Source organism: Malaclemys terrapin, chromosome 4, assembly GCF_027887155.1.
Source record: "Malaclemys terrapin pileata isolate rMalTer1 chromosome 4, rMalTer1.hap1, whole genome shotgun sequence".
NCBI classification, from domain to species: Eukaryota; Metazoa; Chordata; order Testudines; family Emydidae; genus Malaclemys; species Malaclemys terrapin.
The window spans coordinates 39,736,101-39,748,664 of NC_071508.1; the positions used below are offsets into that span (position 1 = coordinate 39,736,101).

A 12,564-nucleotide genomic window follows, 5' to 3' on the forward strand; every position below is an offset into this window, starting at 1 on the left:
CCAGCGTACAGGAATCTACACCACCTCCTTCCATATCCCATGGTGTAGGGAAATAGCAGGGGGAAAGGGAGCATGGCCAGAATGGCAATTCCTGGCTTTCAGAACTGCCCCTTGGGACCACAGGCAGTCAGATGTAACATAGCACATCACTGAGACCACTCTAAGTTGTGCCTCAGAAGTAACTTTAGGCTCAACAGCTTGAGGATTAGGTGGGTGTAAGCATGGCCTACCACCTCCTTTGTGGCTCCCAGTCAGTCAGTCCTGAGTATCCACCCTATATATTTTATAAGATGTTTTGTTGTCTGTCCCAAACATGACTATGGCAGTAGCCAGTGGCACCCAGGTAACACAATCCTTATAGTCTGATCATTCCCAGATAGTCCTATTCATAAAAACAAGAGCCAAATTTTTCCCATAGCATAACTATGGACGTTAGGGTCTACTAAAACCAACAGGGATGGTTTTGTTACAGTGGTAAGAATTCATGCTCCTGTTCTTTTTAATCACACTGTTTAACTTGAGTGGGTGTGGAGCTGTGGTACGGCAACAAGCACCCTGCAATGTCAGGCCCAGCCTTCGTTTCCCTTGTTTGTCCACCGGTGAAAGGAACATTCTCTAACTGACCGATACAAAGCCCTCCTCTGGGTATAGTGTGTTCATATACACTAGTGCACTAGTTCCCCAAAAGCCTTGTAATAAAACTACTCTCTAATTCCCACAGTAAATATACAGAGAGAGAGGGTTTTTCCATTCCCATCTCCAGGGACCTCACCTCCAAGTCACCCACCTGAGAGTCAACAGCAGCACTCTCCCTCTCCCTCCACCCCCGAGGACACCAATTTCCAGACCTCCCTGCCTGAGAGGCTTCCCACAGCCCTTCACCCAGAGGGCTTTCCCCTTCCTACAGTGTTCCACTCCCCCAGGTATCCCTACCTGCAAGCCCTACATCTGCTCAGCAGGGTCCATCATCCCACACCAACCCTCTTGCTTCCTGGCACAGCAACCCTGAGGAGCTGGATCTTTCCCTTTTTCCTAGGGGTCACGGCCCAAACTCTCCTGTAATGCATCAAGGGCTCCTCAGCTCACTCTGCTCTGGCCAGTGCTTATCAACCATCTTCCTCTGAGCTCATCACCAGCAGCTCACATTTACGGTCCTCCTTCAGGTCTTCTGCAGCCCTTTCCCTCTGACAACTCTCTCTGCTGCATCTTCTGTCTCTCCTCTGGTCTCAGGCAGCTCACCTGCCCTACTTCTCTCAGGCTCTGACTCACCCAGTCTCCAATTTATATAGCCCAGGGCCTTCTCTTGAGCCCAACTGGGAGGCAGTGACTAGTAGTCACAGGTGTATTGGACCCCGCTCCTTCTTAAAGGGGCCAGTCAACCTGTCACAGGAATATAACCACTGTAGCATCAAAGGAGAATGGTAATAATGCCAGCAGCCCCATTAATGACCCCACAGGTGGGATGATAGCAGACCAGAGTGATAAAACAAGGACATGTCTGAGGAACTTCCTATGGGCAGCTGAGAAAGAAACAAGGGAACTGCCTTTTCATCAGAGTGAAGCCAGTCAGAAATTAAAAAACAGCAGCAGTGTTATTAATACTATTATAGATAGAGCTCTATAAACACCACCTCCCAGGTTATAATTATAGGGTTACATAAAATGGCTAAGCAGTCAGAGACGCAGCAGGCTGGGCATTATTGCATAGTACACCACACCACAATGAGTTGCATCATTAGGCGTGAATGATGAAAGATAAATCACCACCAGCCATCAATGAGGAGTGTTGGTTATTAGACCACAACTTACACCTGGGAATGTTTTATCATTCCAACTACTAAATGGCCACACTAATGAAGAAAATAAAACGTCTAGTGTTTCAAACACTATAGAAACAATACCTGTACGCGCTAAGCCACTGTTCCACTATGTTGGGCCAACAGCAGGATTGGAATGGGAACCTTCAGCGCTAAAGCATGAGCCTTTACTGTTTCAGCTAAAGCAATAGTAGCATGACTCATAAACCTCTTTAAACCAGAAGTAATAGTTGCAGACTCATAAACCTCTTATGTGGAGCAGCCCCTAGAGGGAGACAAATATCCACATGCTCCTTGCGGGTTACACTGTCACCAAGGGGGTCTCTAGAGCAGCATGTTGAGCTTAGTTCCAAGCTGTCAGTGCAGCAGGTCCCAGGGATGTGGCTAATGTGCCATATTTGACAATGGGGAGGGAGTGTCTGGCTTCGCTCTGGAGCAGCGTCCTGTGGATGAGTCAGGGGTGGAGCTGATGTGCTCCAGAAGGAGTTCCATTCAGCTAGAAGGATGGGGCAGTCAGACAAGACACGCCTTGTTGCAGGGGATTAGATAGATCAAATGGACACGGGGATCCTAGAGGACACCTCCTCCTTCCCAACAATTATAATATTACTATACAAAAGGCCAAAGGATAATAATGAAACATTAGACAGGTTTAATGGGGGGGAATTAACCCATTTAACAATCCATGTCTGAAAGTAAGTAATGTTTTTCCAGGCTCTGCTGGTTTGTTTCATGACTAGCATTGCTGCTCCGGCTCCATAGCTCCTTGGGACTGGCACAGGAAAGCCAATTATTAGTATGGTGTGCTAATGTCCCATCAACATGATGGTGCAGCTTCGCAATGCTTTCATGCACTGACTCAGTGCTGCGATGTGAAGATTCAACATCAAGATGCAGCATCACAATGTGATTTTCATTAAGGGGTCAACCCCTCTGGGAGCCCCCGAAAATGCGATATGAAACTGCTATTAGGGCTTGTCTACACTAGTGAGCTTACAGTGGCACAAGTGTATCGATGCAGCTGTGCTGCTGTAAGATCACTCATGTAGCCGCGCTATGCCGAAGGGAGACATAATAGATGGGAGCTCTCCTGTTGACATAATAAAACCACCTCCCCAAGTGCTGGTAGCTATGGCAGTGAGAGAAACTCCTGCTGATGTAACGCTGTCCACACTGCGCTTCTGTCGGTGTAATTTATGTCGCTTAGGGAGATGTGTTTTCACAGTCTTGAGCGACATAAGTTATACCGACAAAAGTGGTAGTATACATAAGCCCTTAGAGATAGAGACAGGCTGACAGAAATAAAACCCAACCCTAAGTAGAGTGCCTTCTCCATCTCCAGATCTGGAAGAGGGCCCAGGAAGTATTGATTTAATTCTTAATTGAATGCATGTTTATGTGAAGTAATTCAGAATTATTCCATCAATGCAAACTTCTCTAATAATATTATCCACACAACCCAAGAGCTTCGTCAGCCTTTCATAAAAGATCCATTATTCTGAGCCAATTTATTACAAACAATGATAGAATCATCAGATCCCAAACTGCTACACTATGAAGCTAACACCGAGGTTGTTTTTCTGAACAACAGAACTAACTACATGGGAGCAGATAAAGGGACAAACTCACAGAGACTAAGAGACTTGCCCAAGAAAATCTGTAGCAGAGGAGGGAATTGAACTCAGATCTCCCTAAGCACCAGACTAGTAGCCTAGGCACTAGACCATCTTTTCTCAAAAACACAGGGGTTTGACCCTCTACTGGTATAAATCGTTATGGTCACTGGTCCTTGAATTAATCTCATAGCCACCTACAAACTGGCTAAGGAAAGTTGAAGAAAGTTCCCCCTTGGTGTTCGTCAGTGTCAATCTTTGATTAGCCAGCAACACAATGTAGTGTCTCTCCCTCAGGCTCTGAGCACGCTGCTGTGGTAGCTTTACCTGCACATGGTAACCTGGAGAGGCAGAACTAGAAATCTTATTTGGGTGTCCAGGGTAATGCAGAGCACTATTACCAGGCCAACCTTTCAGTGAGCTATGGGCATGTCTTCTAAGCAGGACCCTCTGTTAGCCTGAAATGCAGTATGCTTTCTCCTACCTATATGGCACATGTAGCATGTCTAGTGAAGAGAAAGACAGAGACACAAGGAGACAGGAGGCAGTAGGGGGCGGGTGGGCAGAGGATCTGTCTATACTATAAAAGAGGGTCATTTGTAAAAGTACTTGCAGCTAACAATTTTTTCCCCCCAGTCTGGGTGAGGCAAAAGGTCCTCTCTGTGGCCCTCTCTGCTTTGTCCTATCTAGGCTGACAGGACAATGGGAAGGTAGAAGCTAGGAGTGGAAATAAGTTGCTGGTGAGCAAAAAACAGAATGAAGAAAACCAGTCTATTGTCAGCTGGCGATGCACCCAGTACTTCCTGGAGTGTGAATCTGACCTGCCACCCTGGGTTGCAAGCACTGGGAACCACCTACTTAGCACCAAAGGATGTGGCTGTCATCCTGGCAGCAAAGGGGGCACCCATGCAGAAAACAACCTAGGTGGGACTGTGACTGACTGGCTTGTTTTTGGAAAATAATTGGAGTCCAGGCCAGCAGCAACCTTGAGATGTGCGGCTTCCATTAAATGGAACTCAATAAATAATGAAAGGACTAAAGGTGTGTGAGAAGAATTCCTCCTCCCATCCTCCCCAGCCATTCTTGGTAATATTTATCTCCTCCAGTTTCCTCTGTGGCAAGTCATGACCAAAAAGAAGCTCCCTACAATCCACATTTATACCATATGCAAACGGACACCCAGGAAAGTGTAGGGCTGAGAGAAAGGTTTTGCAGTCATTGCTAAATGTGATCTATGGAGGGATGATGTGCGGGTCAGAACATATGACTCCCACCTATACAGACACTCCATACACATCCTTCCCACTTCCATGAAGCCAGTCTGGGTTTGAACATGTGCCAGTCCTAGTTAAATCAAAAACAGCTCTCTCACACACACCCCACCAACCAGCCACCCACACTCAAATTGACCCTTCCTCCATATATTTTTTTTTGCTCATCACTCTCCTCTCCAGACTAGGCCTTCCATAATAGCTCTCTCCCTGCCGCCACCACCTGCCTCTATAGTAGGGTCTCTTTCCCAGGGATTTTTTCCCCAGTGTAAATAAAACTGAACAGTGGGAAAGTGCTCAGTGCAAACACATACATACATATCTCCAGTTTCAGGTAAGATGCAAACACTGCTGTGAATCACAGCCTTAGCCATAGCAACACATATCAGTGCTACAGAGATAAAGGCTTTGAGATCACAAAGTAGCTGGAAAGGCACAAAAAGGAGGAGGATACGGGCTAATCAAGGCCTAGGGAGTGGCTGGCTGGTTGCAGGAGGCAATGGAGCAGAAAGATGAAAAGCCAGGCATAGTAAGAAATGGATCATGTGTCTCTGGATTTGAACATTGGCATGTCTGACTCTTTCTCCCTATGTTTCACACTCTGACTGTTCAGTGAGACAAGGGCTCGTGTTCCGACTTACACTGTTACCACCAGACCCTTCTGAATATAAACATGCTGCCTTGGCCAACACACAGAATAAAGCATGTTTATCATTCCACGGTGTCCGAATAAAGACCTGCCACAAACAAAGAGCCAGTTTGTCTAAAAATAATGGTGCTGCGTCAGCGTGTGGGCTGTGAAACAAAACGATATGAAGTGTTTGTCTCAGCTGCTTTATCCCTCTATTGTAAGGCAGGCTGGGTGATTAGAGCACCAGGAACCAATGGTCATTCATCCAGTGGCTGGATTTCCACATTCCTTCCAAGTGAGACTGTATTCCATTAACAGGCACTCTGAGCCTGGGGGTGGCAAGACAGATACCACTGGTGCCACATCACCACCGATTGTGCGGCACACAGAGTACAGACAGCTTGGGCCATAGCCTCAGCTGGCGTGAGTCAGCCTAGCTCCACTGACTTCTATGGCGCTACACTGATTTACACCAACAGAGGATCTGGCCCATCATTTATCACTGTACATTTAGCCCTGAGGTGGTGCTGAAGGGACAGCCCTGCGTACTGAAATAATCCTTGCTTTATTCAGAGAAGAGATACGGCATGTTACAGCAGTTCCATGAGGCCGTAACTGAGATCAGAACCCCATCCCACCAGGTGCTATCCATACACACAGTAAGAGTCAGTCCCTGCCAGGACTCCAGGGAGCTGGGCTCTAGTCTCAGCTCGGCCACTGGCCTACTGAGTGCCCTTGGGTAAGTCCCATCCCCGCTCTATGCCTCAGTTTCCCTTTCTGTAAAATGAGGATAAAGCTACTGGCCTCCTTTGTAAAACATTTTTAGATCTATGAATGACAAGTGCTATATAAGAGCTGGGTATTTATTATCATACATATTATTATTTTACAGATAGGGAACGAAGGCACAGTGAGACTTGCCTGAATGCAGGGCCAGGATTAGAACCCAGACCTCTCTATAGTTTTGCATTTGACTAAAAGAATTAATTTTTTTCTTGGCGTAAAAAGGTTCAATTCCAGGCTTTTAAGGATGACCTGGATGTCTAGCACTTAATCCATAATGCACCCCGGGAAACTGAGGATTGGTTTCTGGTCTTGATCGTTTGCTCTCTCATCCAGCCTGGGGCATGGATCCCAACACAGGACAAAACAGAGGGACAGACTTTAATTGCTCAAAGCCAAGATTTTCAAAAGTGACTAGCGATTCTGGGTGCCTCCGTTCTTGGGTGCTCAACTTGAGATACCTAAAAGGGGCCAAATTTTCAGAAACTGCATAGCATTTGTCTTCTGAAAATCAGACCTCTTTAAGGTGCCTCACACTGGACACCCAAAAATCAGTAGGCACCACTGGAAATCTTGGGCCAAACCTGACCCCTCTTCCAGATCACATTGTCTGGTGCAGAAGGGGTTTCTGGCTAGTACTCATAAGCTCGGAGTGGCTGCAAGATGGGGCATACAAGACTGGAAAAACAGAGAGAGGTTGAGGAATTCTTAGGGTTCCTGTAAGAAATCAGATCACCCCAAGTCCTCTACAGGGAAAAAATAGAGTCTCGGCTTTCTTAACCTCTTCCCAAAATCTCTCCAGGAGCATTGTGACCCTTTTGGCTCTTGCAGAGAACTAAAATCTCTGGGCAATGTTCTCTTGAAAAATGATGTGGGGTTTTTTAAACCAGTTTGAACTTTGTGATGCTGCACATCCCACAAATAGAAAAGGAGATTACAATAAACCACCCACCGTGTACAAAGAGAATGAGATTAGAGATGGTGATACAGGTTCAGAAGCCTTCTCTGGGCAATTTACAAAAAGGAGCCAGACAAAACAAGATCAAACCTAAGCATGATTATATGGAGAGAAGGGAGGGAACTTGAAAGACCCAGTTTGGAGAAATGCAAATGGGAGCTGTATGCATGTGATGAGGAGGGCACAGGCAGATACCTAGGTTGGGAGGCAGAGATGAAAGGGTGTTGAAGGGTTAAAGGGCTATATTGAGCACACAGAGGAGACTAAATAGATTGGAGGGTAAAAATCCAATAAGGAGATCTAACAGTAGGAATCCAGGCCCTGAAACAAGGAGGACGATAGTGTTAGCAGCCAAGGAAAGGATTAGAGTGTAGAGGTAAGAGCAGATTTACAGCTGGGTAAGAGGAAGTTGCCAAGATTTGAATGAAAAAGAAATAAAAGAGGAATTTTACCTGGAGAGGAGTTCAAACTAAAATGTCAGCTTTGGCAAGGTTCAAAATCCAAATGTCGCAGCTGGCCCCTAGCTCTTTAGTAGCCCAAATAGCTTCAAACTTCAGGGAAGTTTGAAACTAGATCCAAACTTTCCAGCATGGGTCCCCCCGTCTAGTAAAGGCAAAAGGAATAAACCAGGAAACAATGTATGATTATGTTGGGCTTTTCCCCGCTATCTTTCAAATATCCACCCATGGTAAAATAAAAACTGAAGAGGAAAGGACCTGTTATGTCATCTAATCTATTCCCCTCAACACCCAGTCAAGGCATGATTGCACTCTAGAGTCAATTCTCTAGTGTTTGCAGTGGAATGTCTATAGAGAAAAACAAAATGGATTTATGATGGGAAAAGTGTTATTGCAGTCAGGACACGGCAAAATACCCAGGCAGCTCACAGAAACAGGCTACATCATTATCTCTTTAGAAGAGAAAGGGAGAAGTGTATACAAATTATGAAGAGAAAAAAAATAAGCTGATTACCCATGGTATGCGGTGCCAATTACTTAAGCAAACAGGATCAGGAAAGCTGGCACAGCTAGAGGCTGTGAAACAGGAGAGGCTGGGCAGAGGGGAAGGCTAGGAGGCAGGTAATCTGATCGACTGACCACAGTCATCAGTGCTCCAAATACAACCCTTCCCCATGACATCAGAAGATAGTTAGTTGCATGTAGCTAATCGAAAACGACTTACCCAAAAGTAAAGATGGGCAAGAGAGGCAAAATGCGGGTCTGAATCCGAACAGATTACAGGTTTTCATTCAGACCCATTAGAGAGACCTGGATCAGAACTTCCCCAAAGTTCTGCAGCGGAGGAGGGAGTCTAGACATGGGTTTCTGGTGCAGGCCCATTTCTCCATGTGATGATTGTTCTGAGGTGAGAGTGTTAGAAATCCACATTCTAGTGTTTTTGACCCTGCATGAAGCTGGGATCACAATGGTCCAGGCACACAATCCTGGCGTCACTAAACTGTTAGTGTGTGTCAAGGGAGTGTAACAGCCTCCTTAACTAGATATTATGATACAATGCACCTAGTTCATCCTCAGAGCCAGAATGGTGTGGGAATCTGCAGAATAAGAGTCTCCTCATACTGTCCCACCACACCTGGCAGACAGGGACCACATCTACGGTCGAGAGGAGAGTTCAGTCTTCGTGCTCATTCAGTCCTCTTCTTCGTCTGTGTTTATCTACAAGGAGGCCATGTAATGCTCCTTTGGGGAAGGTGAACACTTGTCCACTGGGAACCAAACCAACAGCGTCAAGCTCATTTCATGCCATTCAATGGTCATCAGATGGGAACAACTTTTGGTCACTACAAGTTCTTGAATCTCTATCTGAGAGGTAAAATAGTCTATAACCCTTTACTAAGCTCCTGGAGCATCCAGTCTCCCTGCCAAGAATTAAAGGCAGTACTCACTAGTTCTAGCGGGGAAGGGTACAGCGATCACAAGGCAGAGTTATGTGGCCGCAGCTTTAACTCCACCGTAAAGTGACTTATAAGAGCACTCCACTCCTAGAGCCAAGTTCACCCTCATCTATTCCCATGTCACTAAGGTGTACCTGTACCCAGCATAAATGAGAGCAGAATTTGCTTCCTGGACACCAAAGAGCTATAGAGAGGCCAGCGTCTTCCCTTGTCTCCCTCTCCTCCCACTTCATTTCTACCGGCTGAGTGGTTAAAGCGCTCAGCTACCATCCTGAAGGGCATGGGTTGGAGACAATCTCATGCTGAAAGGCCACCTTCACTTCACCCAGCTGCAAAATGGGTACTTGGTCCATCAAGCTATGGCAGTCAATGGCAGTCAGATGTGATGTTGGCCACATCAGGCCTCTGTGTACGGTTGGCTATGAAACTGACATGCCTTAACCTGCATCAACCCAATGAGCTTGGGGGAACTTTGACTACTTTCCTTCCCAGCCTTCAATGAGACCACCAATGGCCAGTCAGGTACTATGACCTCATTTGCAAAGCTGCTCAGGATCCATAACTCCAGTTGAAGTCAGTGGGAATTGCAGCTGTCTACGACCTCTGGAAATCAGGCCCTATCAGTCCATCTCATCTACATCACCATGGAAACTATCCTGTTCTGGCCAAAAGATGGAGTATACAGCCACAAAGGTCTTTTCCAGCTTTCATTCCTATAAGATCTACCCACCCTTCCCCTCCCCTCCCCCCAATGACCAACACTTGGCTTTTATTTTGCTACTAAATAATCTTACAGATTTACAGCTCAGTGGCATTACATTTTGTATGTGTTATTGGCTATGAATTAGATATACTGGCCAGGACATAATGAAGGCCAGTGGCAGCCCAGGCTATAACACGAGCAAGCAAAAGCGCCATTTAAATGCAAGTTGCTGCAAACACAAAGAAGGACAAAATCTTGCTCAAGCCTAATGTTAATTAGATGGCACAGTCCCTGGGTAGGCTTTGTACCCTCTCCCTTTGGGATTAAGGAGAGGGGTGTGAAGATCAGCAAGCTGAATGGCTGACAGTTGAAGGTTAACATTAGGTCAACAAGCCCTTTTCTCTGCCTTTCAGTTCTGAGACCCGGCAGGGGGTATAACCAAGGGCTTGCAGGGACCACATTTAACAAAAGGAATTCTCCTTTCTTTCCAGCCTCTTCTCCTCTATCGGAGATGAACTGTCTTTCCCTCCTCATTTTTAGAGTTGGACATAACTCCCCCAGTCTGCCAAATTGATTCTAATTTATAATGGCTCTGCTGATTTATCAGCCTGATGCATTTGCTTTCCAGACCCAGCTAACACCTGGGTCTGGCCTGGGAACCCAGCCCAGTTCCCTTGGATGAAGGATGCAAGAGGAAAAAGCCAAGCCATGATTTTCCTCCCCTTCAAAGCTGACCAGTCTCTCTTATGGACTAGCACAGCCTGCTCTGCATCTCTGACTGGTGACATAGCCAATCTGCTTCTGTGTTGACATTACACTTTGCATGGACCCAAACTTCTGGAAGGGTTTATCACTGGGTACAATTCCTGGCTGCGACACAGGCTTCCTAGCCTAGGTGACTTTAGGCAAGTTACTTAGAGCCTGATTCTCCAGTTACACTAATACCCCTTTACACTGCCCAGAGTGGTGGAAAGCGGCCACTGTATAATTATATTGGATTCATAATGCCTGTAAATGTCCCTGTATAGACAAGCCCTAAGACAGCTTTTCCAGGATTGGAAAGGAATCCTTCAAAGTTTGGAAGAGATGTTTGGATCAGGGTTTTTGGTTTGTGCCCATGCCTATGATTGCCCATGTCTATTAATAACATACAGAGGGCTTCACCTAAACAAAGGAGGAGATCTGCAAAAAATAAAAGGTTTTGGGTACCGCTGTCCTAAAATAAATGAAAATAAACTGAAGCCTGAGCACTTAAGATCCATCCAGAAAATAGAAATTGTTTGTCCGGCTTTGAAGCCGTTGATCTCAGAGCTGCGCGCCCCAGTCGCTGTCGTAACCAACCATGAATTAGGAAGCATCACCCACCTCCCTCTGTATTTTTAAGTGAGAAGACCTTGCAAAGTCTCATTCCCAGAGTGTTACCTGGGTGAGACAGATGTGAATTCTGACTCCCAGAAAATAAATGCCTCCTGGATTTTGTCCAGTCCTGGGTAAATCTGCTCCTTTAACTGAAGATGGCCACTAGAGCCAACATTTTCAAAGGTCCAAGGTGGATACAGTAGTTCTCTCACTATGGTCTACCAGAATAGACAGACTGCCCTGTGGGAGGTACAGGGGGTTGGGATAGGAGCTTTCTGTTATGAGACAATCAGCATAAGATAAAAAATAAGAGAGAACCTGCAATACAAGTGTAACACTTGGCAAGCAGCATTCAGTACTTACAGTCTTCCTCCTGCATCCCTTTTCTCCTGCCAGCTTATCCGAGTCTGCCAGTTCCAGGGCCTGCCGGATTTTTCTGGAAGATAGAGAGAGATTTTTTCTGTTTATGATGTTATTCCGAGGCCTATGAAGTTCTCTCTCTCCTCAGGTTTGTTTAGCCATCATCATGTTTAGCTTGTGATATCAGGAACCAATGCAGCCATGTCACAATGTCCACTGCAGTGTACTATGAGATGGCTGCAACTCCAGATATTACGGACATGGATGCCAGCTCCCTTGGCATATGCTGCTACAAAGCTGGCATAACAGCAGCCACTGGGTTAATCCACCCCATTACCTTCAGCTGACAGAGAAACCTGTATCCAGTCCAGTCACCCTGCTACTCCCATGACTAGTTCCTCCACTGATCTCTCTCCAACACACAGTGAATGCAGCTCACCCACGTCTGCCCCATCTGACCTAGACTGACTTTGCTTTATGCTCTCCAAACATGGCTCTTTCCTGCTACTCTGCCTCTCAGCAACAGGTTTCAGTGGTCTGCCCCTCCCTTTAGCACTGTTACTATGGTGACATCAACAGAGACCTAAGTAGGCCCCAGGGACAGAGACATGCAGCCAGTATGATTATGATCACAAAGCCCTCAGAGGAGCAGGAGCTGGCAGCTGGTGAGTTACAGGGACATAAGTGTGTGGGGCAGGCACCTGCGCAGTTCCATCTACTTGTAATGGGAACATTTGCAATCCAGCCTGAGCTATTCAAGCTGTATTCAGACGCAGGCCTTAGGAAAAAAAAGTCCTACAGAATTTAATCAAATTACTAATCTTTATATAGACTTTTGGGCCATCCAGTGGCATTTAATTGTATCCCTGCTTTAGGATAATGTAAAAAAATATAACGCCTACAGAAAAGTTACCATTTTCTCTTCTCTTCTCTGCTATAGTTTATTTTGGAATACGGTAATTGCTACAGAACCCCATTACATCTCCATACAACCGTGTTACATTCTATAACTTGTTTCCCTAAGGGAGTTTGCATTTTTAATGACTATGTTAATACTTAGCACTTACATAGTGCCTTCCATCCAAGGATCTCCAAGCACTTCACAGAGGTGACTAAGCATACTTATCCCTATTTTACAAATGGAGAAATTGAGG

General features: G+C 45.9%; 1 protein-coding gene across 2 annotated transcripts in view; it reads right to left on the minus strand.

Annotated features, from left to right (window-relative positions):
* The window catches only part of RASSF7 (Ras association domain family member 7), a 128,392-nt gene extending 116,542 nt beyond the window's left edge, over window positions 1–11,850 (minus strand). The window contains exons 1-2 of one of the 2 annotated variants that reach the window (XM_054025714.1): window positions 11,748–11,850; window positions 11,414–11,486 (exon numbers count right to left, since the gene is read on the minus strand). The gene's annotated coding sequence lies outside the window, so the exon portion shown is untranslated. Of the gene's footprint in view, window positions 1–11,413; window positions 11,487–11,747 lie in introns of those variants that run through there. The other variant, XM_054025717.1, reaches the window with a different exon arrangement.
* Window positions 11,851–12,564: the final 714 nt, after the last annotated feature.